At 41.7% G+C, this 27,948-nt stretch overlaps 1 pseudogene; it reads left to right on the top strand.

The window, feature by feature from the left end:
• The first annotated feature begins 7,188 nt into the window (after positions 1-7,188).
• Positions 7,189-27,563, top strand: LOC132478963 (myosin-4-like; annotated as a pseudogene).
• Positions 27,564-27,948: the final 385 nt, after the last annotated feature.

Below are 27,948 nucleotides of genomic sequence, written 5' to 3' on the forward strand. Positions count from 1 at the left end.
TCATGTCCTGACGCTATGGAATGACTGGAGAGAAGCACAAAATGTGAAGTCTTTGGTCATTTCTCTCTGTAATTATTGTCTATCCTGTCCTACTGCAAAAGAAATAAAGAGCATAGGGCACTGTGCAAGCAATATCCTTAGACTGGTCTTTTCTTTTCTCTCTCTCTCCTGAAGCGATGTCAAAACTTGAATAATCACAAGACTATCAAACAGTCACATTTGACCTGCCACTAAGAAGGAATTATGTACTTGCTTTTATTTTAGGTCTATAGTAATACTTTAAGACCATAAAGTTGTCACTGATCAGGGAAGCCTGTTCTGATGCACAGAAATACGGAAGTTATTTTTATTTCTAACCTTTCCCTAATAGTGGGGTATAGCAGGATCTTAGAAAGCTCCTGCTTCCCCTAACATGAACCTATTTTCCGGGTCTATACAAAGGATGGCACTAGTTACATTTTCACACAGGGGATGCCTCCTGAACTATATCATTAATTCTTGTTGCTTAATAACTAATACAAATTCAATGGAGTATTATTAGCACAGGAAGATTTTCATCATTAATACATGTAATATATACAATATATTCATAGTATATGCACTGGATAATGGGTACCACATGAAACAGTGAGATGTGACCTTTCTCCATGTGAAAGCTACAAAGTGGCTATAAAGTCTGGAGACAAAGGAACTATTATTCTATATATTATTATCAATAGGCAAGTATGTTTTCAGACTTCATGGCCCCCTGTAATCAGGTGAAGAGCCAAAATAAATGAATAAAAGTATCGATAAAATATGATCCCCAAATAAATTATTCACATGTATATTAAACCCACATAATGATACATATGAATTTGGTGCAAAAACTAGCTATGGTAGCAATCTGAGTAACTCAGAGGAGCTTCCTGAGAGAATCAAGATTTTTAAATTTTTATTTTATTTATTTATTTTTGGCTGTGTTGGGTCTTCATTGCTGCACGCAGGCTTTCTCTACTTGTAGCGAGCGGGGGCTACTCTTCGTTGCAGTGCATGGGCTTCTCATCGTGGTGGCTTCTCTTGTTGCAAAGCACAGGCTCTAGGCATGCAGGCTTCAGTAGCTGTGGCTCACAGGCTCTAGAGCACAGTCTCAGTAGTTGTGGCACATGGGCTTAGTTGCTCTGCGGCATGTGGGATCTTCCCAGATCAGGGCCTGAACCCGTGTCCCCTGCATTGGCAGGCGGATTCTTAACCACTGCGCCACCAGGGAAGCCCGAGAAACAAGATTTTTTAAGCTGGATTTAGTTGCGATGCATAGCCAAAAAAATAGCCTTCCTGGACAGTGTAAAGGAAAAACTGAATGGTGACTTCCCATCTGAATAGAAAGCAAGAGTATATTGGTTTAAATGGCCCTGCAAGAGAATGACTTAACTAGATGTGTGGAAGTAGGTTCACAGATAATTTGGATTCACACTGGCCTTAGGAAGGGTGTGGAATCGCTCCTCGCTGCACTGGCCCCCTTCACTGTGTTCCCACGTCACCTGTAAATGCTCAGGTGCCTCAGAACTTGGCAGTAATAACCAAAACCAACATCTATTCTCTACTTACTGGAGAATCTATCCAGAGCAGTCAAAAGGCTGTCTTAAAATTCCCATCAAATCCTATTGAGAGCATTATTAAAATGTTCTCTTTTTGAGAACACCGTGACATTTTGCAGATGCCTGATAAAGAAAGTGTCTAAGAAAATAAAATGATGTATCTGTGGTTGCAAAGCAGGTTAAGAGTTGGCTAGGAAAGCCCCTCTCAGATGCATGTTTCCTGGGAGACCCTTCCCGATGGCTTTAACCTACTGAGGTAGAAGAGTGTTACCAGCAAGCACACTGGACTGCAAGTCAGGTGACCAAGGTTTACACTGCTGTGTGATTTGTGAACTCTCTTCTGTTCTTTGAATCTCAGTTACTTTATTAGTGAAATGAGGAATATGGATTAGATAGGCCCTTACAGCAATAAAATCCTGTGACCATTACAAACAGCATCTCCAGATATCTGCTTTCAGAAGGCAGCCTCTTTCCATTAAATCAACTGACATACAAGTACAATAATACATGAATGGTTGCAATACAGGGTATATTAAGCAAATTTTGTCTCAGTCTCAGAGAGACAATGCTGACATAAGAGATGCAAGACCACAGAGACAATAAAACAAATATATTTTTAAATTAAACATCAGAATAGAAAATAATGTGCAGGCATTGTTCGTAAGCAAAATGTGAAATATATACCATGGATAACTGATGGAGAAGTCACAGATGCTGCCTAATTAGACAGAGAAACACCCTGTTTTCTGGTTTGTTCCTATGTTGAGTTTCATAGAGGAAAAGAGATTTCACAAGCAACTTAAATTTAGAAAACAAAAGTGAAAGAAGCAGGACAATCCAGCTCAGCGAAGCCATGGAATTATTTGACAATGAATCAGAGGCGACTGACTGAAGGAAACGAAAGAAGCTGTCTATCTTTGGCTGCTCTTCATGAAGAAAGTTTTTTTTTTTTTTTTTCTTTTTGCGGTATGCGGGCCTCTCACTGTTGTGGCCTCTCCCGTTGCGGAGCACAGGCTCCGGACGCGCAGGCCCAGCGGCCATGGCTCACGGGCCCAGCCGCTCCGCGGCATGTGGGATCCTCCCAGACCGGGGCACGAACCCGTATCCCCTGCATCGGCAGGCGGACTCTCAACCACTGCGCCACCAGGGAGGCCCCAATGAAGAAAGTTTTAAAATAAATTTCCGAGCATCCTTGAAAAAGTACAATAAATGGGGGAAAAAAATCATGGTTTCTTGGGAGAAACTAACAATCTTTTTCTGACACTCTGGTAAAGAGCAGAAACTTTCCTCCCTAGTATAATATCTGCAATTGTGCGGGCAGTTGAAAAGACTACACATGGGCAATTCAGTGAAACACAAGAGCAGCAGGCAACAAAGTTCAGGGAACACATATCATAGCTGTCTTTGAAACAACACCTTACATTATTCCAAAGGCAGTCACTTCCAGGTTGCCAACAACTCAAATTATTTATAGTAGATTGATTTATACACTTAACCCAATGTGAGAGGAAATATTTCTAATTATATCCAAACATCTTTAATATGAGGGGAATTATACTTGGGAGACCTTCATTGCCAAAAACACGTTTTGCCAAATATGATTTAAGAAAGAGGAGGAAGCTACGTGCTTTCCATATCTGACCCTATAAAAGTACCCTTGGAATGAGTATGATTTCTCTCTCCTCATAAAGCTTCAAGGTAAGCGTGTGTGAGGACAGGGCTCTGTCTGAAGGGCCAACAGGGATGCCTGGCTGCCCACACGCATGCCACACATCCTGGCCCACACTGCCCATGGCAGCCCTTCCAGGGAATTACCAACTTACTACGTGGCAATTTTAATTAGATGTTTTGGTGTTCCAGTCATTTCCTGCTTCTCAATTCATAATCCTTCATGCTATTACTGAGAATTGTTAGCATTTAATAAGAAGAAATTTGCTCATTTTCTTACAGTTCTGACCCACTTCAAGGTTGCATCTCTAAGATAAGATACTAATTTTTCTCATTCCTCGCACGGAGCAAGAAATCTGCAGTGGCTTGGAGAGTGGTCGGGGGCGGCGGGGGGTGGAGGTTATAAAATAAAAGCATTTCAATTTCAGGGCTGTTCATGCTTCCCTTGAAAAACTCTGAGGGAGACTTTAGAAACTGGTTCTCATTAATTTATATCTTTTGCAATAAATGGAACACTTTCTCAGAATCTTTAGGAGTTTTTAGATACAATTTTTTCCATTTCCAGCATTGCAGATTGTATTTTAAATAAGTGAATTACAACACGCAATACAAAATTTTACAGTGTTACTGTTCATTTACAGAGAATGTATTGCATTGGCCAAAAAGTTCGTTCGGGGTTTTTTCCATAACTTTTTTTTTTTTGTGGCTGTGTTGGGTCTTCGTTTCTGTGCGAGGGCTTTCTCTAGTTGCGGTGCGCGGGCCTCTCACTATCGCGGCCTCTCTTGCTGCAGAGCACAGGCTCCAGACGCGCAGGCTCAGTAGTTGTGGCTCACGGGCCCAGTTGCTCTGCGGCATGTGGGATCTTCCCAGACCAGGGCTCGAACCCGTGTCCCCGGAACTGGCAGGCAGATTCTCAACCACTGCGTCACCAGGGAAGCCCCCATAACATCTTAATGGAAAAGCCTGAACAAACTTTTTGGCCAAACCAATAAATTTCCTATACACAGCTTTTACTCACCACTGTATATAATATAAAAAACCTTGAGATGCTGTCTAAATGGATTAATAGAATGGATTGAATCCTTGCCTTGGAAAAGTGGCTGAAATCTGCATATTGTTTCGCACTCTGTAAAATGGACATTTAAAAAAATATAATATGAAAAATGTGAGCATTTTTAGCAAGATAAAGGATTTTAATTGTGCTATCCAAGTCACTGTAGTTTGAATAGAAAAATGTTGAGAAGATTACCCAAGTGCTTTTGAGTTTTCCTTGAAAAGATATCTTTTTAAACAGTATGTAGGTTCCTTACAAAACTAAAAATAGAACTACCATTGATCCAACAATCCCACTACTGGGCATATACCCTAAGAAAACCATAATTCAAAAAGAGTCATGTACAACAATGTTCACTGCAGCACTATTTACAATAGCCAGGACATGGAAGCAAACTAAGTGTCCATCGACAGATAAATGGATAAAGAAGACGTGGCACATATATACAATGAAATATTACTCAGCCATAAAAAGAAACGAAATTGAGTTATTTGTAGTCAGGTGGATGGACCTAGAGTCTGTCACACAGAGTGAAGTAAGTCAGAAAGAAGAAAACAAACACCGTATGCTAACACATATATATGGAATCTAAAAAAACAAAAAAACAATGGTTCTGAAGAACCTAGGGGCAGGACAGGAATAAAGACGCCGACGAATGGACTTGAGGACACGGGGAGGGGGAAGGGTAAGCTGAGACGAAGTGAGAGAGTGGCATGGACATATATACACTACCAAATGTAAAATAGATAGCTAGTGGGAAGCAGCCGCATCGCACAGGGAGATCAGCTCGGTGCTTTGTGACCACCTCGGGGTGTGGGATAGGGAGGGTGGGAGGGAGATGCAAGAGGGAGGGGATATGGGGATATATGTATATGTATAGCTGATTGACTCTGTTATACAGCAGAAACTAACACACCATTGTAAGGCAATTATACTCTAATAGAGATGTTAAAAAAAAGATCTTTATTATAAAATAGGTTATATATGATCATTATTCACAGGATTGATGAATGTTAAAGTGGCAGGAGACAGATCTTGAAAAGAAAAAGTTTTCTGAAATTTTTATGAGAATACTAGTAATAAAGCAAGAAAACATAGGTAATAACATTTTATAATGCCTTTGAGAAATATTAAAGACAGGTGAAGAAACTGAGTTTGTCAAAATTATGACACAGGAACAAGAGAAGTTAATGTAAAATAGGATATTTTTAACTAAACAATGCAAAACAAGGCTCCTCACATTTCTGCTTTCCTTTATCAGGCAGTCCTTGTAAATCCCAAATCTATAATGAAAAGGTTTTCACCAGGTACTAAATAGTTCCTATAACTTTAGCAACCTATTTCTATTGATGTTTTAATTTATAAAGCCAACTTTGGTCCTTCCCCACACCCAGCATGTGTTCTAAGAGGTGTGAAGGGTGCCGTAGAAGGAAAACACTCCCTGTCTGCAAGGTGCTTATAATCCCACTGGAAGATAAGAACTACAAGTGAAAGAGCTGGAGAAGTCCTGCAGTCATCTTAGCATGGCGTTCTGTATAAGCTGATGATAGGAGGCTCATGCAGCTCAATAACAAAAAAAACAAACAACCCAATCCAAAAATGGGCAAAAGACCTAAATAGACATTTCTCTGAAGAAGATATACAGACTGCCAACAAACACATGAAAGAATGCTCAACATCATTAATCATTAGAGACACGCAAATCAAAACTACAATGAGATATCATCTCACACCAGTCAGAATGGCCATCATCAAAAATTCTAGAAACAATAAATGCTGGAGAGGGTGTGGAGAAAAGGGAACACTCTTGCACTGCTGGTGGGAATGTGAATTGGTACAGCCACTATGGAGAACAGTATGGAGGTTCCTTAAAAAACTACAAATAGAACTACCATATGACCCAGCAATCCCACTACTGGGCATATACCCTGAGAAAACCATAATTCAAAAAGAGACATATACCAAAATGTTCATTGCAGCTCTATTTACAATAGCCCAGAGATGGAAACAACCTAAGTGTCCATCATCGGATGAATGGATAAAGAAGATGTGGCACATATATACAATTGAATATTACTCAGCCATAAAAAGAAACGAAATTGAGCTATTTGTAATGAGGTGGATAGACCTAGAGTCTGTCATACAGAGTGAAGTAAGTCAGAAAGAGAAAGACAAATACCGTATGCTAACACATATATATGGAATTTAAGAAAAGAAAATGCCATGAAGAACCTAGGGGTAAAACAGGAATAAAGACGCAGACCTACTTGAGAATGGACTTGAGGATATGGGGAGGGGGAAGGGTAAGCTGTGACAAAGCGAGAGAGAGGCATGGACACATATACACTACCAAACGTAAAGTAGATAGCTAATGGGAAGCAGCTGCATAGCACAGGGAGATCAGATCGGTGCTTTGTGACCACCTGGAGGGGTGGGATAGGGAGGGTGGGAGGGAGGGAGACGTAAGAGGGAAGGGATATGGGAACAGATGTGTGTGCATGGCTGATTCACTTTGTTGTAGGGCAGAAACTAACACACCATTGTGAAGCAATTATACTCCAAAAAAGTTGTTTACAAAATATGCAAACGAAACAGAGAAAGGAGCTACAATATCATACAGTAGATGAGCCAGAAACAACGGTCTCTTTCCAACTGCAAGAATAAGTATCTATCACCACTGGCACAGAACACGGAGACTGACATTTCACCTCCAGCCAAGCCAGGGAGTTGACCATATCCAAAAAGATGCTAGCGCTCAACTTGTCAAGGAATAATGTTGTGGTTTTTTAAAACGTGAATCGAATGGCCCAGTTGCTGATTTTCTATAACATCTGTACTTCCTCTGCCAGGCAGTGTCTTTGATTTGGCTGCCATCAATAACCCACAGCCATGAGTTCCGACGCTGAGATGGCCATTTTGGGGGAGGCTGCTCCTTACCTCCGAATGCCTGAAAAGGAGCGCATGGAGGCCCAGAATAGGCCTTTTGATGCCAAGTCCTCAATCTTCGTGGTAGACCCTAAGGAGTCCTTTGTGAAAGCAACCATGCAGAGTAGAGAAGGAGGGAAGGTGACAGCCAAGACCGAAGCTGGAGCTGTGAGTAAAACATCTGGAGGGGATTAGACTGGGCCCCACTGCCAGTTAGGGGAGCTGACACTCCTTTGTCGACCTGGCTTCTCTACCTTGACTTGACAGACAGTAACTGTGAAAGAAGACCAAGTCTTCCCCATGAACCCTCCCAAATTCGACAAGGTCGAGGACATGGTCATGACGACCCACCTGCAAGAGCCAGCAGTGCTGTACAACCTCAAAGAGCGTTACGCAGCCTGGATGATCTACGTGAGTTTGTTCTCACGGCCTCTGCTCATGCAGGTGGTTAATATGTTGAAAAATAGTATGTTATGAAGGTCCCCATGAAATAATTATATTCCTTGTTTTCCTTTACGGTGCAGACCTACTGAGGCCTCTTCTCTGTCACCGTCAACCCCTACAAGTGGCTGCCAGTGTACAACCCAGAGGTGGTGGCTGCCTACAGAGGCAAAAAACAGCAGGAGGCCCCGCCCCACCTCTTCTCCACCTCTGACAATGCCTATCAGTTCATGCTGACTGGTGAGTGGCTTGACTGTTTTTCATACAAATTATTTCACCACCTATAATCACAAAATGGAAAAGTTAAAAAGACCTTTAGAAATACCCAAATCCAACCCCCTAGGTGCACACAAGAGGTAACTAAAGCACAGAGAGGTACACATGGTCAAGTGGGGATTAAAACTCAGTTCTCCTGATTCTACCTCCACGATTTTACCAGACTACGCTACTACTCCAACCCTAATAAGTTTGTTTACAGTCTCCTTGCTTAGACATACATGATTTTATATATTTAAGTAACAAAAAAGGTTAAATTAACAGCTGAATAGTCTTGTCTGAATAGAAATGAAAAATATATGCTCAATCATTTTAGTACCTAAGTTTCTTGTTGATTTTGAATTAGATACTTTAAGAAGTATTGTTACAAAGTCATCAGAACCCACTTCAGAGATAACAGCCTCTCTCTGAATGAAAATGGTATTCGGGGATTACTGCATTCAAAAGGAAATTGTCACTGTCCCCCCTTAAAAGGACTTTATTCTGATTGAGGCACCCTCTCTTACCTGATCTTTCTTTGACCCAATAGCATGCTTTTGGGAGGCTGATCAGAATTAGGGCTGCAGTCTGGGACCTTGAGACAGAGATGTGTGTGCGTGTGCGTGTCTGTGTGTGTGTAATTGAACCATTTAGAAACTAAATCTCAATTTTGGCCTGATTAACACTATTTTGAACTATGAAATACAGTCCAAATCCTTAGCATATTGCGCATTTTTCAGTTATATGCATTCATTAGCAAAGAGCAGGCCACTGGAACCTATAGATGACAATTAGGGAATGTGTCTCTGGAAAGGATTGCTCTTTCTTTTAAACCAGAAGGACACACTTCCTGTGGGGCATAAGGAGTTTAAAATACGACACATTTTAATGTTTCTCTTCCCCAACTTAAGAGACATAATAACAACACCACATGTAACTTCACAATAATATAAGGAAAAACCCCACTGAATATGACACTTACACCCAATGCCCTCAGTGTTTCCCTATAGAAAGTTTTGTTTGTGTAACTAGTAGATACGCTGATTGTCCACTGTCTTTCTTCTAGATCGAGAGAATCAGTCTATCTTAATCATGTATGTATTATTATTCTGATACTTATTCCTATTTTATTTTCACTGGGAAAATCACAATCCAAAAGAAGAAATTAGTTCATGCCCCATACTAAAGCAATGGCATAATCAGCCTGGAACTAACTATTGCTATCACTTATTATAGGGCTCAGATTGCATCCAAATATAAAATAACAATGTCGCAAATTACATCGTTTGCTAGTCCAGTCTTAAAAGTTCCAGAGCTTTCCAGGGATTAGGAGATATAAAACACCATGTCCACACATGGCCAGAACCCAGTACTGGACAGTGAGCACACACACCTTCTGAAGTTTGGGCAGTTTGAGAATGTTCCCAGTGGTTCATTTTCAAGGCCTACTTGAGGAATGTCTATTCCTTCAAAGACCTAACTTGGGAATATCTTTAGTCTAAGGAAGCTGAAGAACACATGCATTACTTCAGAGAGTTTTTTACTAATTGTTTCATTTACTACGTAGTGCTTGAGGAGCTGCTTCTTGGACCCCTGAGGCCCGGCCTCAGCACCTAGAAGAGAGCCTGACACATTTTAAGCACTCAAGAAATAAGTGCTACATGATTAATGATCGACTATCTCAGATGCTTATCAGTGCAAAGCAAAAGAAATAATACGGGCTAAATGTGGCCTGAAGAGAAAGATCTAGGGGACTCTGACAAGGACATATAAAGACAGGCGCGTAAGACAGTAAATGCTAATGGAGGAAGTAGTTTCCTTTGTCACAGAGCTTAATTTCTCACACATATTTGATCACTGCTTGACAGCGGAGGATCTGGGGCTGGGAAGACTGTGAACACGAAGCGTGTCATTCAGTACTTTGCAACAATTGCAGTCACTGGGGACAAGAGGAAGGAGGAAGCTACTACCGGCAAAATGCAGGTGGGTCTGATTGCCACGTCAGGATCCAAGCTGTCAAGAAAGAAACTCCCGAGCCCCACATGTGAGGACTGCCCTTACCTTTGCAGGGGACACTGGAAGATCAAATCATCAGTGCCAACCCCCTGCTGGAGGCCTTTGGCAACGGCAAGACCGTGAGGAATGACAACTCCTCTCGCTTTTTAAGTCTGTGGGTCACAGAAGGGTTTTCTCAGGTGTCCTCTCAAATGCCAGAGAAGGCTGTCTGAGTTATTAACTCAATCTCTTTTTACTCGTGTGCTAACAGTTTTGTATGTAACATCATCTTTTTCACTTGCAAGGGTAAATTCATCAGGATCCACTTCGGTACCACGGGGAGGCTGGCTTCTGCTGATATTGAAACATGTGAGTAACAGGACCTCCTAAACAGAATCCAAGAATGACAAATGATGGTTGGGAGGAACATCTTACAGCTCCTGCTGAGCCTGGAGCCTGTGAAACACCAGTCACTGCCAAACATGCCTGCGGGTAATGCCAGTCTTAACCAGAGCCCACGGGGTGCTTCACCCACTTCAGTCAGGAGCCAACGGTGCTCTAGAAACTGCCAGGAGTTGCTGGGCTTATCTGAAGGATGCCAGCCTCAGAAGAAATTTCCAATTTTTCTAAGAAAAAACTAAGACTGGGGGTTTATAACTTGGGTTTAGCGTATGTGATTTCTTCCTAGTGTGAGCCTTGATAAATGTTGCTCTTAGTAACCCCTGTTATAAAGCAAGAAGAGACCCTGAGGAGGAAGAGGCTATCAAGAATCAATTATATTTGAAATGTCAAGAATCTTCTGTATGAGAAATGAATATGTCTTGAGCCAGGCAACTTCAGTTTCCTTCTAGAGGTGGCAAGAGCAACCGCAGTGGTAGAGACGTAATATGTGATACCTCACGGGACCATTCAGCTGAAATCTCATGGGGCCAGTGAGATTTAGCTTATGACCCCAAGTTCCAAAATCATTCCAGGAACTTTAAAATTTTTCCCTCTAATCCAATGTCTACTTTCCATTGCAGATCTTCTGGAGAAGTCTAGAGTCACTTTCCAGCTAAAGGCAGAAAGAGGCTACCATATTTTTTTACCAGATCATGTCTAGCAAGAAGCCAGAACTAATTGGTATGAAAGAGCTTAAATTTATTAAGTTAGAAGCCAATGTTTTTATTAGCACACCTTCTAATGTAAAACATACACCCTGAATTCTATGCACCCAGAAATGCTCATGATCACCACCAACCCATATGACTATGCCTTGGTCAGTCAAGGGGAGATCACAGTCCCTAGCACTGATGACCGAGAAGAGCTGATGGCCACAGATGTCAGTTACACATGCAGTTTTTTAAAAATAAGTCATTGTGTATGGAAATGACAACGACAACCTGCTGTAGGTGTGAATAAGGACACAGTATAAGTTCTTCTAAATAAGTTAGTGTCTTGTGCCCTAATTCTGCCCTCTCACCTCTCCTGGTAGAGCGCCACTGACATCCTGGGCTTCTCTTCTGATGAAAAAGTGTCCATCTACAAGCTCATGGGGGCAGTAATGCATTATGGGAACTTGAAATCTAAGCAAAAGCAGCGTGAGGAGCAAGCAGAGCCAGATGGCACCGAAGGTACCAAATGAACCTCCATCTGGGTTAAATGAGAGAATAGAGGCAAATAAGCCCACTCCAAACTCATGTCTCCTTTGCACCTGAGCATCTGATGGCCACATACAAATTTAACCCCACATAGGAATGATTCATTCCTTACTCTGCCTCTAGGAATGGTGGGGTCATGGTAGGTCATGTTGGATGTTTGAACTGTGTCTCTGCAGTTGCTGACAAAGCTGCCTCTCTCCAGGGTCTGAACTCTGCTGACCTGCTCCAAACCCTCTGCTACCCCAGAGTCAAGGTCGGCAATGAGTATGTCACCAAAGTCCAGACTGTGCAGCAGGTAATGGCACAACCTCTGTGAATCTCACTCTTTCCAGGCCTTCAGGACACGTCTTTAATAACAGCAACGATCATTACTCTGTCTATGAAGGTGTACAATGCAGTGGGCGCTCTGACCAAATCCATCTACGAGAAGATGTTCCTGTGGATGGTCACCCGCATCAACCAGCAGCTGGAAACCAAGCAGCCCAGGCCGTACTTCACTGGGGTCTTGGACATCGCTGGCTTTGAGATCTTTGATGTGAGTTGTTTGCATCAATGACAAGCCTCAAAGCACCCTTCCACTTTGTGTCTGCTTTGCTGAGTCTCCACTGGATCTTCCAAACTCACTCAAACTCTTTGGTATTCGAAATACCCAGTTCAACAGCCTGGAGCAGCTGTGCATCAACTTCACCAACGAGAAGCTGCAGCAGTTCTTCAACCACCACATGTTCGTGCTGGAGCAGGAGGAGTACAAGAAGGAGGGCACTGAGTGGGAGTTCATTGACTTCGGGATGGACCTGGCCGCCTGCATTGAGCTCATCGAGAAGGTTCTCTTCCCTTTCTCAGATCACAGATCACACTGCTGACCCATATTTAAAAGAAAATCATAACATTCACTGTATACTCTGGTAAGAGATTTCTACTTGTAACTAAAATCAGGAAAATTCCTTTGCCAACTCCAAGGTAGGGATTCTGGTAAAAGGAGACTGAATCTTTTCTAGAGAGTCCAGAACTCTACATTTCCCCACAGTATGCAATGCAAGCCTGATACTTAAGCCATCTTTCCTTATAAAAGAGCTCTGAGGAGAGTATGTTTTACTTCTTATTTCTTTGTCAGCCTTGGAGTCATCACTGCTGGCATTTGAAATTGGAATTTCTAGTGCTTTAAAGAAGAGGCTCTCAGTTGTGTCAAAGACTTGCCACAAGTACTTTTAGTAAAACTGCACATTTCCCTAATCTCACTCCTAGAAATACTTTTGGGTAAGTGTGAGGTGGAGCCTTGGAATATCTGCATTTTTACCAAGTACTTCTAACACAACCCATCTGCAAGTCACACCTGGAGAAATATTGCTCTAAGGCCTTTGGGGCAAAGACACAAACTCCACCAGAACTCCTTCCTTGTTTATCTTACTCTCCATCATATCCCGGAGCCCAACACCACACCCGGATCTTGATAGGTACCTGATAAAAATATTTGTGATTTAACAACTTCTGAGCAAAGAAATGAGTTTTCACTAACTGTAAAGAATGAAATGATGAATTTACTCAAATAGGATCATTGTGTTCCACATTATTTCTACAGGCAGACAAAATTCAAGTGCCATGTTTCTTTTCATTCTCTCAGCCTATGGGCATCTTCTCCATCCTGGAAGAGGAGTGCATGTTCCCCAAGGCCACAGACACCTCCTTCAAGAACAAGCTGTATGACCAGCATCTTGGAAAGTCTGCCTACTTCCAGAAGCCCAAGGTGGTTAAAGGCAGGGCTGAGGCCCACTTCTCCCTGGTGCACTACACCGGCACCGTGGACTACAACATTACTGGCTGGTTGGACAAGAACAAGGACCCCCTGAACGAGACGGTGGTCGGGCTGTACCAGAATTCCGCAGTGAAGATTCTAGCTTTCCTTTTCTCTGAGGAAACATCTGAAGCAGGTAATTATCAAAAGAATTAATCTTTTACTTAATGTATAAAGCTGAGGCAGAGAAAGCCTGTACTATGAGTGCTTGTGATTTTTCTTCCCCTTAGAGGGTGGCGGTGCAAGGCGGCAAGAAGAAGGGTTCCTCTTTCCAGACCGTGTCAGCTGTCTTCAGGGTACAAACTTCACTTTCTCTCTCTAATTAGGTTCAGGAAGTTAAATTTTACTTTACTATGTGGGGAAGGGTAAATAATCGTGCAAGGATTCTAGAACTAAATGTGGCTCCAGGAGACAGGTCAGCAGGTAGTGGTAGCATTGACTCTCGCAGGAAGGCGTGGGGTAGCTTGGAAGAGATAGCTCAGTGTATAGGAGACACAGGTGCCAGGAGGTCAGAGTCAGTATGAGACGGTCAAATTCAATATTGGGGCTGGGAAATAAGGTCATTTGACACTTAAAAGCTTCTTCTGGGAGAAGATTAAGCAAAACATGAGATTTTCTTTGGGAACGTCCAAATGGGGTAGGTGCTTAGGTGTATATTGGCGTAAAACTGAAATGAGTAGATTCTGAAAGGTGAGGATAGAAAAATAGTGGTAGGATTTGGAGGCTGATCTAAAGAAGAAAATAAGAAATCAGGTGTGATAAGAAATAGCTTTTTAAGGAAAATGTACTTATCTTTTGACAATCCTATCTGTAATAACTGAAGTTCTAGTTATTCTGAAAAATCAGGATTTCCATAGGGTGGAAAACCTCTCACATTTGCAATATGGCTATCCGTTTTCTGCCAATTTGCAGAACAAGGCATTAAAAGGCCCCTTTCTATGAAACCAGCAGGAAGACACAGCTATGTAATTATAAGGAATAAGCATGTGCTAGAGAAGCAGATACAATTGAAAGTTGGGTAAAGAAAGAAATGGGAGAGCTGGAAGAAGATTTTGAGTTTTTTGTAAATCGGACCATATTATCTAGGCAAAAGATTATGGGTAGAGTATTTCCATGTGTTAAAATGCCGTAACTTTATAACATATGCTAGGAAATTCAACAGGAATGAATAACCACTTCAACAGCGAGTTTATAATGCACAAAGATAGGGAAAATAGAGATATTTCCAGAGATAACCCTCTGCAAATTCAATCTGGATACTAATCACTGAAATTAAAACAGTATCATGGATCATGATAATTATGTCTATAAATATGAATGTACAAAAATAGTGCTTTTTTTTTTTTTTTTTTTTTTTTTTTTGCGGTATGCGGGCCTCTCACTGTTGGGGCCTCTCCCGTTGCGGAACACAGGCTCCGGACGCGCAGGCTCAGCGGCCATGACTCACGGGCCCAGCCGCTCCGCAGCATGTGGGATCTTCCCGGACCGGGGCACGAACCCCTGCCCCCTGCATCGGCAGGCGGACGTTCAACCACTGCGCCATCAGGGAAGCCCAATAGTGCATTTTTAACCAAATATTCACATGGCTCCACAGGAGAATTTGAGTAAGCTGATGACCAGCCTGAGGAGCACTCACCCCCACTTTGTACGGTGCATCATCCCCATTGAAACCAAAACCCCTGGTAAGACACTTCTGATATCCAGACAAGCTCTAGTGTGACTTCTCATTAGACTATTATGGAAAATGTATCTCTTTTTAGGTGCCATGGATCATGAGCTTGTCCTGAACCAGCTGAGGTGTAACCGTGTGCTGGAGGGCATCCGCATCTGCAGGAAGGGGTTCCCAAGCAGAATCCTGTATGCAGACTTCAAACAGAGGTCAGACTTTCTCACTGTGAATTATTTTACAAGGTTCTTGTTATTTCATTTTTCAATGAAATAATCCTATCCTTTATAACTTCTATTAAAATTGAAGAGCAACAAATTTAACAGACTCTGTATTGATATACCAAAAGTTTGACACCCTTTGAATATACAAAGACTAGATAAAGAGATAGATATGATCATTTGTTTATCTGTGTTAGACTACCCAACAGTTAAGTTGTTTCTATAATAAGGCAGGAAGACTTCTTGTTGGTGACAACGGCTCTATCATTTATTTGTTTGGCTCAAACAGATACAAGATATTAAATGCAAGTGCAATCCCTGAAGGACAATTCACTGACAGCAAGAAGGCTTCTGAGAAGCTCCTTGTGTCCATCGACGTTGACCACACCCAGTATAAATTTGGTCACACCAAGGTAATAGTCTCTAAGGCCCACCAGACACTATGCCTGTCCCTTTGGAGCCTATGGAAAGTTTCTGATCTGCAACTCTGCCCATGCACAGGTCTTTTTCAAAGCTGGCCTTCTGGGGCTCCTAGAGGAGATGCGAGATGACAAGCTGGCCCAGCTGATTACTCGAACCCAGGCCAGGTGCAGAGGGTTCTTGGCAAGAGTGGAGTACCAGAAGATGGTGGAGGGGAGGTAAAATAGGAAATGTTACTAAACCCCATCAGCCTAGGCCTTTTAATTCTGTTTCCTGTTATACCTGACTTTGAACATTTCTGTTCCTATCACAGAGAGTCCATCTTCTGTATGCAGTACAATAGTCGTGTTTTCATGCATGTGAAAGACTGGCCCTGGATGAAGCTGTATTTCAAAATCAAGCCCCTCCTCAAGAGTGCAGAGACAGGGAAGGAGACAGCCACCATGAACGAAGGATTTGAGCAGACCAAAGAAGAGGTAGCCAAGTCAGAGGCAAAATGGAAAGAACTTGAAGAGAAAATAGTAACTCTGATGCAAGAGAAAAATGACCTGCAGCTCCAGGTTCAATCTGTGAGTATCAGAAGCCATTGCTTGCAATCTGATGCTAAAATTTCAATTCAGCAGTTACTAGGGGAGAGTCTAAATTCCACCTTATTAAGGGACTGATTATCAATCTTTCTTAATTCAGAATGTTCCATAAAATTTCATATACAATATTACTAAAAAGCTCTGTGGTAGGATTCCTTTCTGTTGAGAAGGGAAAAATAAAAGCATTTTTCATTTCCCCCTGTTGTTTCTCCTAGCAAAATATGGGCAGTAAAGAAAGTGATCTTTGTTCCCTAAGATTCTCCCTGCTGAAAAATACAAATAAGAGCAGTGAAGAAAGAACACTGTTGACAGTGTAGAGTGAGGAGACTTTATGATGAGAATGTATCAACTCGAAACCCATATTCTGAATTTTAAAATCTATGGTCCCCTGGCAATTTCCCTCTCAACTATATCTTTAGAAAGTCTCTAGGACCTGAAAGAATAAGATCATTGCAAAGATAACGGCAATACTTTCTATAAATAGTGTCAATGAGGCAAAGCATGAAAAATAGTACTGATGTTCTTGTTTTGATGTCCCAAGAAATATCCAGAGGCTTGAGAAGAAATATTTGATCAACACCACTGTCTAACCCATTTCTGTGACCCAAATGACAAGAAAATTTCAGCTGCCACCACTTAAATCAACAACAGAAACATTAAAAGCTACTCTCTAGTTCTCTGAATTCAGAAGGGAATCTGCACTGGTTCCAGTGGGCACACAGGTTTTAGACACATAACTAGAAAAATTAAAGAAAAATGAATTATAAATACCTAGGCTGGCACTGTGACTTTCCTTATGGTTTATGGAGACAAAGGTTTTCCAAATTGAGGAGGGGTTCATCACACTGTCAAGAATCAAGAGATAATTGTATGGAAGTTTATTTCTCTCAGTATAATATGATCCAAGTATAATCAGTATAACTGATCTAAGTATACTCTTCTCAGAATAATATGACTTCTTTTCAACATTACTCTATCAACTACCCATTTAATAAATATTTCATGAAGTTCCAAGCATTAGGGATACAACTTTGAGCAAGAGACATAGTCCCTGCCCTCAGAGGGTTTATATTCCAACTCCTATTTCTTCTCCTGAGAAACACGCTTGCTACTTCTCTAGCACCACCTTCCAAAATGTTCCGTTCCCCTTAGTTCTTCCGCATGCTCCCATTAATTCCACCCACTCTGTCACTGTAGCATGTGTCTTTCCCTTTAATTCACTTTTCTGCTAAACACCCAACCATTTTCTTTGCTTTCCATATACTAAACTTTTCGGGAAAATAATATTAAATAAAGAAAACTAACTGAAATTATATACCAACACATTAAACACAGGTTATCACGCAGGGGAGTAAAAAAATTTCCTTGACCCTCTTAGGGTTCCTTGGCTGGGTCTGAAAATTAAACTGACAAAGACAGATTGACAGGAGAAAAACAAACAAATTTTATTTAATTTTTATGTGTATATGGGAGCCTTCACAAGAGAATAAAGACCTAAAGAAGTGACCAGAGCATGGAGCTGTTATACCCTTTAGACAAAGAAATGATAAATATGTGAAGAATTGACAAGACAAAGGGGTCTGGACTGGGGTAGTAAGTGATGAAGAAATAACTAGGAAGATAAGGGTTAGTTTAACAAGGTTTGTTTATACAGCCTTCTCAGTCCTAAATTCCCCACCTCTTGTGATAAGAATGTCTTCTTTCCTCCCAGTACAGGGAGGGGAACTTCCACATGGAAGTTTTATGACCTGTTTCAGGGAAGAACGGTGAGGGGAATGGGTCAGGGTGGGCTTCCTATTTCTGCTCTTTTCTCAAACTCCTTTAGCTTAAGATATTCATTATACCAAGGTACCATACTTTGGGATAGTGTATCCTGAACCCCATCATTAATAAGTCTAATTTTATTATAAATTCATCAGGAATTATGACAAATTCTTTTTAAAAATCTCCAGTGCCATAAGTGGAGTGCCCAATAAATATTTCCTAAATGATGTAAAGCTAATAAAAATTAACCTAAAGCTTTAAAGCACAATTTATTTGCTTGGTTTCAAAATCTTAATAAAATCTGAACATGGCCACAGAACAAGATCTAAAAGTGTCTACTGTCCCTTCTCAGGAAGCAGCTAGCTTGGCTGATGCAGAAGACAGATGTGACCAGCTGATCAAAACCAAAATCCAGCTCGAGGCAAAGATCAAGGAGGTGACTAAGAGAGCTGAAGATGAGGAAGAGATCAATGCTGAGCTGACGGCCAAGAAGAAGAAATTGGAGGATGAATGTTCAGAACTGAAGAAAGACATAGATGACCTTGAGCTGACACTGGCCAAGATTGAGAAGGAGAAACATGCCACAGAGAACAAGGTATGAAATATATTTGTATACAGCACATAGAGACTCTGCCATCTAACTAAGCTGCTTTAGAGCAGAAATAATCTCTTCCTTAACCTTTCTAGGTGAAAAACCTCACAGAAGAGATGGCAGGCCTGGACGAAGTCATAGCTAAGCTGACTAGGGAAAAGAAGGCCCTCCAGGAGGCACACCAGCAGACCCTGGATGACCTGCAGGCAGAAGAGGACAAAGTGAACACCCTGACCAAAGCTAAAACCAAGCTAGGGCAGCAAGTGGATGACGTAAGTCTAGGATTATCAAGGAAATCATTTTCTTCAAAGGGAAGCTAAGCAATCCTTATGACTCAACATTATTTATATTTAGCTTGAAGGATCTCTGGAACAAGAAAAGAAACTGCGCATGGACTTAGAGCCAAGAGGAAGCTGGAGGGTGACCTAAAATTGGCCCAAGAATCCTCAATGGATATAGAAAATGATAAGTAGCAACTTGATGAAAAACTCAAAAAGTGAGTATGAGAGAATTCAGTTGTAACCTGCTCGTTGTCTGGATCTCAAAAATATTACTTCACAGCACACAGAAAAAAACAAATAAGGACATCTTTAACTTTTATATTTAATGAATATGGTACAGTACTGACTTGTAAAACATGCACTTAGCACTTCCTCAACACCAGCAATACAAAAACGTTCAGTTACACATAGAGAAGAAGACTGGCAAGAGGACAGAGTATGAGCTAATGTGTTGCTCTCCTAACAGGAAAGAGTTTGAAATGAGCAGCCTGCAAAGCAAGACTGAAGATGAACAAGCACTTGGCATTCAACTGCAGAAGAAGATCAAGGAGTTACAGGTAAGTCCATGATTTCCATCAGTTTCATTCAACATGACAAAATACTAACACAAAGGAGCTAACGTTGAGCTTTTCCCCACTGCCAGGCCCGCACCGAGGAGCTGGAGGAGGAGATCGAGGCAGAGCGGGCCTCTCGCGCCAAAGCAGAGAAGCAGCACTCGGACCTCTCCCAGGAGCTGGAGGAGATCAGCGAGCGGCTGGAGGAGGCGGGCGGCATCACATCCACCCAGATAGAGCTCAACAAGAAGCGGGAGGCCGAGTTCCTGAAGCTGCGCCGGGACCTGGAGGAGGCCACCCTGCAGCACGAGGCCACGGCAGCCGCGCTGAGGAAGAAGCACGCGGACAGTGTGGCCGAGCTGGGGGAGCAGATTGACAACCTGCAGAGGGTCAAGCAGAAGCTGGAGAAGGAGAAGAGCGAGCTCAAGCTGGAGATTGATGACCTTGCTAGCAACATGGAGACGGTCTCCAAAGCCAAGGTACAATCATGATTTAAGTCTTAAGAGATTTCTGTAGGACAGGTGTGAGTGAGCCTTTCAAGAATCACTAGTAACTGGCAGGAGGAGACTATGGCAGGAGGCTGGTCGCAGGAAGGGCAACTCCCATGTGATGGGGCCAAGTGCTCCCTCTTTACAGGAGAAGAGCTGTCCCCAAAGAATATGCATCCTGAAAACTCAAGTTCTTTCCAATAAAAAATACAATTCAATGATGTATTTTGAAATTTTTAAAACACCTCACCTTGATTAGGCTTTTTGTTTTTCCCTTAAGCACAAATACATAATCTGCTTCTCAAAAAGTTTCATGAGCTGAGTCATCAAGTACCACTATTCTCATATCACAGATAAGCCAACTGAGTAAAGGCTTAGTTTCTCAAAGCAATTTCATGGCAGTAGGTTTAGACTATGTGTCTTGTTACTCTTTCCATCACAAACTAAGGCCTCAGTTGTTGTTGTTTTTTTTTTTTCTAAAGGTAGTTTATTCTCAAAATAAATGAGTACTGCAGCTCCTATGGAATGCTTAGATTATTGCAAATTTCTATGGTCCAAATACTTGCTTAAGATGCCGTTTACCACTTTTTGAATGCAGGAGAACCTTGAAAAGATGTGCCGTGCTCTAGAAGACCAAGTGAGTGAACTTAAGACAAAGGAGGAAGAGCAGCAGCAGCTGATCAATGACCTGACGGCTCAGAGGGCACGTCTGCAGACAGGTCAGGTGGGCCATCTACCAGTGTTGACCTTGAATGATAAATTTATCTTGGCTATCCAGTTGCTGAAAAACTCTACACTGAGTTATTTGAGCTCACATATGACCTCCCTGGAAGGTGCCGCTCATTTGAACACCTTATTGACCACCAGCATGGACTACTTTCTTCCTTTCTGTCTTTTTGGTTTTGGGTTTGTTTTCTTTTAAATAGAGACCCAGGCTCTCTTATTTTTTAACACTTTAAAGCAGATTTCACTCTAATCTAAAAGTTATCTAATAAAAAAGTGTATCCTGACAGTATTTACTTTTGCTTTTCAAAGTGCTTCCACAAGCTAATTACTTTTTTACCCTCATTAGTCTGTGTAATGTTATCCCCATTTTAAAGATGTCGGATTAGGGTAGTGATGAAATTACATGTCCAAGAACGCTTACTCCAGTCTTTTCCCTGAAGTCTTGCCAATTGCCGGTAGCACCACAGTTAAGTAGGGAAATATTCAGGACCACAATCCAGCCAGGAGCATTCAAATGAGGTACACAGAGTTTTGATTATCCAAATTGGAGGGTCTCTGCATTTACTCCTCCCCCTATGAATTTGTCCAACTTTCTACCAAAGTTCTCCTCCCCAAGTGAGAGGTAATAAGATGGAAATTGTTTTGTGGGTCATTTGGACCACTAATGTAATAGGTACATCAAATTGTTGGAGAACCACTTTACTCTTTCATATTCATTCAAATATTGTTCTTTCTAGAACAAAGCTCAAGTAAGGCTTTTATTATTGTTATACAGTTGATAAGTACACTTTATGAAAAAGAAAAATTGTATTCACAAATAATCAGAATGCTCCCTGTAGTTTCTTTTCCTCATTACATGTTTATTCCTAGTAATTTAGTGGTATGAAAAAAAAATGAAAGCTGTGATTCTTATTAAATGTTAAAGAGATAAGGCTTCCAGGTAACCAGTTCAAAAATGGTGCTGAAAGTGTTTTCTCTTTTTTTAACATAATACAGTTGACCCTTGAACAACATAGGTTTGAACAGTGTGGGCCCACTTATACGTGATTTTTTTCTATAAAAACATACTACAGTACTAGATGACCCACAGTTGGTTGAATCCATGGATGTGAAAAAAGAGGGCTGACTGTAAAGTTATAACCGGATTTGCAACCGTGCAGAGGGTCGAAACCCCTAACCCCGATTGTTCGAGGGTCAACTATAGAGTGTATTTTCTGAATTATGGTGCTTAAAGAATGGGAGACAAATTTAAATGCCACTTAGTTTAAGAACTGATTAGTTATCCACAAACCAACTCGTTCTTGGGGTGGAAAGACACTTGATTGTTTCTTAATATAAAAATTCTTCCAGGATTTTCCTTCAAACATCATTTCAGAGGGAACTGCTCAAAGTCTCCTATTTTCCAAAGAATTCTGTTTCAATCAAGTTTCAGTGAAAGGTAAACTAGTACAACACTGTTGCCTTACACAAAAAACACTGGAACGCTTTTTGTTGGCTTGATTTACATTTTTTTTCACATATTTCTTCACCAATTTCTACTGTGATCAAATAATTTGAAATATCTCCCCAAATCTTTTGTGTTGTTCAGAAGCACGTAATCTGCCTCAAAGTCTTCCCTACTTCTCATTTTCACATAGATGTCCTCACCAGGGTTGAAGTGGAAATTGGTGGTTTGCTAAAATCCACACTCTCCATCATGTTTCAGACCCAGCTCCCTTCCCTGCTCCAGTTTGTAATTTAGAGCTTTAATTTCCAAAGTAAGGTTGAGTTTTCTGGTTCTTGATCTTTATAGGTGAATACTCACACCAGCTAGATGAAAAGGACTCATTAGTTTCTCAGCTCTCGAGGGGCAAACAAGCATTCACACAACAGACAGAAGAGCTGAAAAGGCAGCTTGAAGAGGAGATAAAGGTTAGCCCTACTTACAGCTGTTGTTGTTTCTGTCATTATCCTTGCTTTTGAGATTGTTTTCTGCTTACTTCTACAGATTTTCTTCTGCTGGCCTATAGGAGCTTAGGGCCTAAACATCACTTTAAAGATATAAAATTAAGTCACCAATCTCTATGTTCTCAGGCCAAGAGTGCCCTGGCCCACGCCCTGCAGTCAGCCCACCAAGACTGTGACCTGCTACAGGAACAGTATGAGGAAGAGCAGGAAGCCTAGGCTGAGCTGCAGAGGTCAATGTCCAAGGCCAACAGTGAGGTTGCCCAGCGGAGGACCAAATATGAGACGGATGCCATCCAGCGCACAGAGGAGTTGGAGGAGGCCAAGTATGTTCTAGAATTACCTAAAATGAAAATAGCTCTGTTAACAATCAAAGTGCACCTGATATTAAATACCACACGGGCAAATGTCCATTGCTCCCCAAATAAAAACCTACGAAAAATCATGCATGACATAAAGCTAAGCCAGAAAAACAAATACTCTAGGTTGTCTAGGGAAAGAAATTAAGTTAGAGGGTAGAAGGAAGAAGGCAAGAGGAAGCTGAATGATTATTTTTTAAAAGGAGAACTTCTGACATCATCCTATCCATACAGGTGTAGATAGAAGAAGAGTCAATTATACTCTCCCGTGCTGCTCCTCCCTCTTAGCCATTAATGGAAAAATCGGTCCAGGGTGACAGATATGTAGGAGAAAAATAATCAGACTTTAAAGCACAGCTCATCCTTTTGAGATGTAAAAACATGGTTATTTGTAGAGGAAAAAAGAATACAGTGTTAAAGACTAAAATGTAGACACTAAGCTCTGTAATAAGAAATAACACATATTGTTATTAAAGGTCTAAATATTCAATGCAATCAAAAGTTCAAGACTGAACTTAAGAGGGAGAATCTTATTCAACAGAAAGTTTAAGGAAGGGACCTGCTAATTCAAGAGAAAGTTTCAGGAGAGATCTAGTCATTTATTCTGTGAATAATGTAGAGCCAGATAGGAATTATAATGTTTTGGTGGATGCCTTAGAAGAGTTTCTGAGTGACCATTCACTTCTATTGTCCTTATTTCACTTTTTAGGAAGAAGCTGGCCCAGCGTCTGAAAGATGCCGAGGAACACGTAGAAGCTGTGAATGCCAAATGCACTTCCCTTGAGAAGACCAAGCAGCGGCTCCAGAATGAGGTCAAGGACCTCATGATTGATGTGGAGAGGACAAATGCCGCCTGTGCAGCCCTGGACAAAAAGCAAAGGAACTTCGATAAGGTAATTTCTGCACCAGTTTCTGTCTCAGCATTCAACATGTGATTAAGGACAGCCTCCCACCTTCCATGTGCCTATTCAAACCATCCGAGCCGAGGGCTGTTCTCAGCAGCTCCAGCTCCATGAGTAGGTGGGGAGGAGGGGGGGCTCCTGTGCTTTCTACTCTTCTCATTCATAATTATTTTTCAGTCCCCCATCATCTCAACTCTGTTTGAAAGTTGCCAGAATAAATGGTTTTCATCCCATCAAACTTTCTCCACCCAATTTCTTGACCATTCCTTGCCCCTCAGGTCCTATCAGAATGGAAACAGAAGTATGAAGAAACTCATGCTGAACTTGAAGCTTCCCAGAAGGAGTCCCACGCCCTCAGCACAGAGCTGTTCAAGGTTAAGAATGCTTATGAGGAAGCCTTAACCAACTTGAAACCTTGAAGCAGGAAAACAAGAATTTGCAACGTGAGTACATTTTACCTTTTCTTCAACAAAAGATTTGAAAGAATGTTTTCCCTCATTGACTGAATTTTAAAAAAAATTTTTTTCATGAACAGAGGAGATTTCTGACCTCATTGAGCAGATTGCAGAAGGAGGGAAATGTATAAATGAACTGGAGAAAATAAATAAACAAGTGGAACAAGAAAAGTCTGAAATTCAGGCTGCTTTAGAAGAGGCAGAGGTAGACATTTTATTGTAGACTCTAAAACCATTTTGAGAGGAATTAAGATCTAATACATGCAAGAATAGGTGAATCAAGAGAAAAGAAAAATAATTTTTACTCTGGGTAATAAATATGAGGATGGAAAATTGACCATGCATACAACTAACATAACTGGACATCAGGAACTGTGTGCTAGACACCGAGAAAACAAAGATGAATAAGTTAGGGGCCCTGCCCCCATGGGCATTAGCTAGCTGGGGAGACAGAATTATACAAAACCAACAACAACACATTGCAGAAATTTCTGTAACAATGGAATAAAGATGCGTTATAGTAGCACAAAGGTAGGAACTAATTCCTATCTCTAGAATACTATGCACTTCCGTTCCCTGTTAATGTCACCCCTTGCTGTCATTAAGGCATCTCTTGAACACGAGGAGGGAAAGATCCTGCGCATCCAGCTGGAGTTGAACCAAGTTAAGTCTGAAGTTGACAGGAAAATTGCTGAAAAGGATGAGGAAATTGACCAGCTGAAGAGGAACCACATTAGAGTCGTGGAGTCCATGCAGAGCACGCTGGATGCTGAGATCAGGAGCAGAAATGATGCCATCAGGCTCAAGAAGAAGATGGAGGGAGACCTCAACGAAATGGAAATCCAGCTGAACCACGCCAACCGCACGGCTGCTGAGGCCCTGAAGAACTACAGGAACACCCAAGCCATCCTCAAGGTAAATGGGCTCAGGAGATGGTTCCAGGGAAGTTGGGGTGACTGCAGCCCTGAGAACAAGGTGTCTCAATGATCGTTCTTCCACAGGATACCCAGCTCCACCTGGATGATGCTCTCCGGGGCCAAGAGGACCTGAAGGAGCAGCTGGCGATCGTGGAGCGCAGAGCCAACCTGCTGCAGGCCGAGATCGAGGAGCTGCGGGCCACCCTGGAGCAGACGGAGAGGAGCAGGAAGATGGCAGAGCAGGAGCTCCTGGACGCCAGCGAGCGCGTCCAGCTCCTGCACACCCAGGTGAGTATAACATAAAAGTCAAAACTACAGTGGACTGAAAATGAAATTCTTGCTCAAATCTTAGTACTATCTAAAAATTTATTCATAATGTTTTATGGAGGTTAAAGTTTAAAATATGTAATATCTTTGGATTAACAATATTTTTGTTTATATGAACTGTGACATTCAGAGTTGACTGTCTTGTAAAAGTATACTGTCAACTCAGATAATTTATGGAACGAGAAGGGATACTAATTAGTTACCTTAATTAATTAGTTTGTGGGTTCATTAGAACATTGGACATTGTAATTTTGCTCTCATGTACTTAGTATTTCCAAATTTGATATTTTAACCAGAACACCAGCCTGATCAACACGAAAAAGAAGCTGGAGACAGACATCTCCCAAATCCAGGGAGAGATGGAGGACATTATCCAAGAGGCTCGCAATGCAGAAGAGAAGGCCAAGAAGGCCATCACTGACGTGAGCAGAGGACCACACGGGGGTGGTCAAGTTAGAATCTTGATGGGCTGTCTCAGCTCTCTCTACTGGTTTTGTTTTACTGCTAATTAGGCAGCCATGATGGCCGAGGAGCTGAAGAAGGAGCAGGACACCAGCGCCCACCTGGAGCGGATGAAGAACCTGGAGCAGACGGTGAAGGACCTGCAGCACCGCCTGGACGAGGCTGAGCAGCTGGCCCTGAAGGGCGGGAAGAAGCAGATCCAGAAGCTGGAGGCCAGGGTGGGTCTCCCAGTCTGTTCAATTCCCAGCCTGTTCATGCTGCTAGTTACAGCCAAGTGGCTAAACACCTTTGTCCTCTTCCAGGTGAGGGAGCTTGAAAATGAGGTTGAAAATGAACAGAAGCGCAGTGTTGAGGCTGTCAAGGGTCTTCGGAAACATGAGAAAAGAGTGAAGGAACTTACTTACTAGGTGACCAGCCCTTCCACATAATTCAAGCCTACTGCTTTCAAGAAAATAAAAAATGAGTTGTTTTCAAACAATGACACTATTTGCTACCTCTTTCATTCCAGACTGAGGAGGACCGCAAGAATGTCCTCAGGCTACAGGACTTGGTGAACAAATTACAAACCAAAGTTAAAGCTTATAAGAGACAAGCTGAAGAGGCTGTAAGTACCTCCCCAGTGACAGAGAAAGGTTCAGGAGCAGGGCCAGGATTTGTGGAGACTAAAGCTCATAGAATTTAAGAGGCTTTCGTTAAGGCAAAGAACACAAAATTGGGAATACAAAATTAGGTTTGAAAATGAGTATTTATTTAGAATGAAAAAAATCTTACCACTAATTATTGGAGCCTTAGAGATTCAGGTTCATTTCTTCTGAGACCTCTAGCAGTTTTCCAGACAAGGCAGTGTAGAGATGTTCCTTGGTTACAACCCACCTCCCTCCCTAACTAGAACACTCTACTCCCAGCAATTCCCAGCACCCATAGGGGCTGTGCAAATGAGCACTCTGAATCTAAGCCTTATTTAAGTTCATGATGAATTGACCTCAGAACATTTCTTTTCCATTTGGCTGCAGTTATCTTTCTCATCCTGTTAATTTTAAAACCTTCCTTAAGGTTCTCCACACCCAATACTACCACAGTGCCTACTTTTTAAAGTTTGTTTCACAGAAACAAGGTTGATTCAAATTCCTGCTACTTTGATATCCCTGTTGTCACTGTAGCATCTTAAGTTTGTCAGGAAGAGAGTCAAGTGCGAGAGAGTGAACAGGGGTTGTAAGCCCACCAACACAAAGGTGAATATGTGGGATGCCCTACCCCAAACAGGTACATCACCAAAGAACAGAACCTTTTGCTTTCTCACTCATGAAGCAAATCCTATAGCTGCTCTTAGTAACAAAGGCAGTAAGAATCAGAAAATGTCAAATTTTCTTGTTCTCTCAAATGCATTTCTTTCCTCAGGAGGAACAAGCCAATGTCGACCTTGCCAAATTCCACAAGATCCAGCACGAGCTGCAAGAGGCCGAGGAAAGGGCTGACAGTGCCGAGTCGCAGGTCAACAAGCGGCGGGTGAAGAGCCGGGAGGTTCACACAAAAGTCATAAGTGAAGAGTAATTCATTCAAATGCTGAAAGGTGACCAAGGAAATGCACAAAATGTAAAGTTCTTTGTCACTGTCATATGTCATTGTAATGTCAAGGAAATAAATCTGCAGAGAATTTTGCAGTCTAAAAATGCATGTGTCTCTTAATTACAAGCTCAATAGTGCTATTGAACTAATTCATTTATTCAACATTTGTTATGCTCCTACTGTGTGCAGTCAGAGATAATGACAAAAAACGAATGTGGTCAGGGAACCAACTTTCATAGAAGGCAAATGAAATGAAGGGCTCTAAGAGGATGCAAAGGTGGTTAATGGATACTCAATTCCATTCAACCAATTTTATTGAGTATCAAGAACGTGTCTGTACAGAAATTGGCACCAAGGATATGACAACCAT

The sequence above is a fragment of the Mesoplodon densirostris genome, chromosome 18 (genome assembly GCF_025265405.1).
Source record: "Mesoplodon densirostris isolate mMesDen1 chromosome 18, mMesDen1 primary haplotype, whole genome shotgun sequence".
In the NCBI taxonomy this organism is placed as follows: Eukaryota; Metazoa; Chordata; class Mammalia; order Artiodactyla; family Ziphiidae; genus Mesoplodon; species Mesoplodon densirostris.